Source organism: Dermacentor silvarum, chromosome 2 (assembly GCF_013339745.2).
Source record: "Dermacentor silvarum isolate Dsil-2018 chromosome 2, BIME_Dsil_1.4, whole genome shotgun sequence".
In the NCBI taxonomy this organism is placed as follows: domain Eukaryota; kingdom Metazoa; phylum Arthropoda; class Arachnida; order Ixodida; family Ixodidae; genus Dermacentor; species Dermacentor silvarum.
In genome coordinates, this window is record NC_051155.1 from 83,045,927 (window position 1) to 83,050,638 (window position 4,712).

The window sequence follows — 4,712 nt, forward strand, 5'->3', positions numbered from 1 at the left end:
ACTGCGTGGCTTGATGTTCATAGCAACTGTTCAACAAACCATTTTTGAAAACGCGGAACATCCATTTCTGTGTGGTATTCACCAGCGCCCTTCATGGCACGAAACACTAGGGTGGCTCCATCAACAAAGCCTTCCGTACTGCCAGCATGCAAAACAATTAGGCGTCCTCCTTTACCGCTCGGTGCACGGAGACCTGTTGAGAGGCCTTTGGTGTCTGTCCATGCGGTCTCCTTAGTGTGGCCAACGTTTACCCAGGTCTCATCAAGGTAGTATATGGTCGTGTAAAAGAAAAGAAATCGGTCGTATAGCTAAGAGCTTACCTTTACTGGCAACAGCCCATTAATAAACCAGCGGCCTTGATTCAAGGTTTCAAGGTTATGCCTCAGTTACTGCGCGAAGAATCCACTGACAAAACCCATGTGCATACATATAACAAAGATGAGCAGGCAAAACTTCCCCTGAGAAAGACTAAAGCGAATGTTTACAAAACATGTTTCAGGCTGCTCATAAAAGCTAATGAAACCACATCCCCAATTATGTGCACAGTATATTCGCTGAATAAAATTAGCTATTCTATTCGTCAAGTCATTTAGATTCCTTGCTCCCACGCGGAAAAAAAGGCAGTAAATCTTCTGAAACAATGCGACGGGAAATTCTGCAATAGCGAAACGCTCAGTTACATCTTCGGCACAGATCATCGCATCCTCGGCTGTTACTATTTTCCACCGTACAAGCGCTAACATGAACAGCTACTTTATTCTACTGGGGAATTTCGCTGCGACTTAAGTTAGGACTATGTAAGGCTTTCGATCACTCGCGTAAACAGCACACGTTTGGCGATCACTGATGCAAAGCATACCTCTCGTTTTCGCTCACCGTTAGGTACACACGCATGCTCACCATTCGCGTCTACACTTTTACCAACAAGCACGCGCAACGAAAGTTTGCAGAAATTTAAAGAACGCCAGAACTTTCCGCTGCTGCCTCCGCATTTCTCGGATTGTTCGGAGGTACTTTCGACGCCAAGCAACGATTCGTGTCTCTCGAGCAATGCGGAATTCCTTTTTCTCTTTCGGAAGACGAACCCCAAGTCGTTCAGCATTCGTTGCATCGTGCGAGTGCTGATCGTCGGCTGTCCATGTCAGGGTCGCTGATCACCTCGTTGCGTAGCTTCTCGGACGTAGGCAGTTCATTGCGCATAAGACAGCTGTGCACTTTGCGCCGCAATGCTGCCAACGCAAACGTGTCGTAACGCAGCAGCCTCGGTCTTGGCGGTCATGCGCTTCCCAGCTTCACCCGAGAAATCCATTTTCTTAAGCTTTCCAGAGGAGAGTGGGGCCCGCAGAGCTTCAGCCTTGATTCGAGTTACCGTTCGCATGCTCACTCCGGTGAGCTCGGCGACAGTCCGGCACATAGAATTCGTCGACAGCACCGGGGACGCCATGTTTACTGCGAGAGCAACCAGCAGGCGGTGCGGAAAACGTGGTGCCGTTAAAGTCCCTATAAAAGAAAAGTACCGCCATCCGTTGATAAACGCCGTTTCTCTCTCTCCTGTATCTCCGATTGGACGATGATAGCGCGCGCTTTTCACTTCTTTATATTTTCTTTTTTTCCGCCTCAGAACCATGTTGAAAGTCCTCTGCGCAGCCGCAGTCGCCGGCGGCGGCGGCGGCGCACGCCCGGCCAGAAAGCTACAATACGGTAGCTACAACGTGGACTTTCTAGGTGCGCCACCGTCGACTTGGCTTTCGCAAGCAAAAAGTAAAGAAAAAAGCAAGCGCTTTATGAGAGGAGGCGGCGGAGGAAAGAGTAGATGGCGGTACTTTTCTTGTATAGGGACTTTAGGTGCCGTCCAAGAAATAAAAAAGAAAAAAAAGTTAAGGCGCACGATAACTTTTTTTTCCCATGAACAACTTCCCATACTTGTTCTATATTTATAATTAAGAAAGTTTTATTTATTCGGGCCAAGTAACTCTTAGAATCAGAAAATAAAATAGGTACTATTTCCTGGTGCGCGCGCATGCAGGCGCTTCGGCTCTGTAGCTTCCACAGTGCTGTCAAGAAAAGCTGTCGACGAGTATAGTGCACTGTTTTGCAATGTTAGAGGATGTCAATAAATGAACTAAGCAACTGTACCGGGGCTTTCTATTCGGTTCTAAATGCTTTCTTTTTCTAATTCTGTCTTACTGTTGAGGAATCTTCAAAGTTATGCGCCATGAAAAGATTGAAGCCACATCAAACCAAACCTAAACTAGCGGTGCTATGCGCGGCATTGCGCTGCGCATGTGTGGTGAAAACATGCCACAACCAAGCATAGATAAATACGCGTGTACTTCTTGTTATCCTTGCTTCATAGCCTTTCCTACATCACAGTACATACACTGCTTAGATCGTATCTATACAGAAGTAAATCAACGTCTGAGTCTGCACGACATGTGCTTTGAAGCTCAATCTTGAAAAAATCCGAAAACGGGACGTTGCAGCTTTCGCAGTTCGGCTTCTTCGAGTGGTTTCCGACGCTTAGCTGCGGCTTCGCCCGCTCGCATAGCGGTGTCAGTCTCGCGCCAACGATGTTTCTCTTCGACTTTACGTGACACTCTCCTAGCAAGGAAAAGCAGCACTCGTGGTCGAACGCCTTGCTCTCGCCGAATCGCACGTCGCACCTCGTTTCTCGCTTGGCGAACATCCTCGGCAGTAGCGTACATCCGATGCCTACCACGCAATCCACTAGGCCCAAAATGGGCGATCGACCTCCATCGCCGTATCTCTCGCCTCACAGTCGACTGTCGCCACAACCGCCGCGGGCGCCACGTGAGGTCAGTGACGCAACACCTATTTTTGTGTCTGCGCGCACAGCTCGTTCCCCTCTCCACCCGCCGCTCGCTCGCAGATCCCGTAGTGTATTGTGATAGCAATTATAGCATACCCCAAGCGCATTTCTGCTGTCGCCGTGATGTTTAGTATAAACTCCAAGGGCGACAACACCGTCGCCGCGCGTCGTATGCTGTATGTGCGGGTGAAAGCGCAAGAGGGGGGCCGATGGTGGCGGCTCAATCTGGGGCGCGTAGGAGAGGGAAGTTGACTGGAATTGCGCCATCTTCCGTCGCGCGAAAAGTAGTGTGGGGGGGGGGGGGTTGAGGGAGGGGAGGGGCGCGTTGTTCTCAAACAGCAACTGCGTATTTCGCGACCGCGCGCATGGGGGAACCGACAACCGCGGCTGAATCTCGCTCGCGCAAGGAGGGAAACGGAGAGGAAGCGCGGTAGGGAAGGGGGGGGAAGGGTGGCGTTTTACTCCGGCACCAACTGCGTACGGTGCATGTTCTCGTCGCTCAGTTTGCGTTGAAGAGATCCGTAGCACAAAGGTCACTTCGCTCGCTGCTGCTGCCGTGCTTCCTGACGCCGCGGTTTTGACAGCGAGTGCTCGCGGTTTGGTTTGGTTTGGTTTGGTGCCTGTATATATAGCACAACCCACTACGGGGGATTGGCCATGAATCGGGTGGCAGTGGGAAGAAAAATGAAGGATACCTAAATGGGATTATATTACTTAAGAATGAGATAATCAATGAATTATAATCGTTAATATTAATTTTCATGCTATAGCATCTTAAAATTTGAAGCAAATATTTTTGTTGTCTTAAAAAAATTAGCATGGCAGTCTCTTTGTTTCCATTACAAAATCAAATATGGCATCACATACGTTCCTATTACAGTGTCCTAGTGCCGACGCCCCCAGAGATAGAATGATAGGTAACGTAATTTTCAATCCAAGTTGGCGAAGGGGACCTTCTAGAAGTCGTTTTCTATGCATGGTGAATCTACGACACTCTGTAAAGAAATGATCCATAGTTTCGGGTTCATTGCAATAAAAGCATTGAGGGGAAGGCGCCAAACCAGACCTATGGGTATAGAAATTAAGCCTTGGTATTCGGCAACGCATTCTAGTAAACGACACCTCAAATTTTCTTGTTAAACACCATCTGCTGTGCCAAGGAAACCCAAGGTGCTGAAAATCGGTGTTATTGAGTACACATGATTTGGCCTGTACTTCTTTGACAGAAATTTTTTTTAAATCTCGCAGAAGTGACGTATGCCGAAGGTCTTAGGATCCTCAGTACCGGGCCGTTAAGAGATGCCGCTGCTAGTGCGTCTGCAGATTCGTTTAAAGTGAGCCCCATGTGCCCAGGCACCCATACCAGATGGATAAGGCGTAAATGTTGGGGGATGGATGAATGAAATTCACGGACATCGAGTGTGATGTATTCATGTTTTGCTTTTGCTCGCTGACAGCAAGCTTTTTAATTTAGTTAGTAAGTGGGTGTTTGCAAGTATATACGCGTGAATAAACTATTATTCTTAGTTCGTATAGCTGTTTACTAACTTGCTGTCGCAATCGATGATTGGACTTTCGGGCGAAACTGCAGATTTCTTTTTTTATTGTACCACTCGCCCATACACCGCATATTTATCAAGGCCATCGCACAACGAGCCACTTAACGCTTTCGCCTTCGTGCCTTACAAAACAATGAGATTTTAGAAACAAGAGCAAAATTAGCCTAACCCTTTGACATGCCGCTTTTCGCGGTCATTAATTAGACTTATGTCCCTGTGTCAGTTTATTGATCTATTTCTTGCTGCGATATGAAACCACTAAACTGTCACAACGGTACAATTTCAATGCGGTGACTGTTGCTTACATCTTTCCCGCAGATATG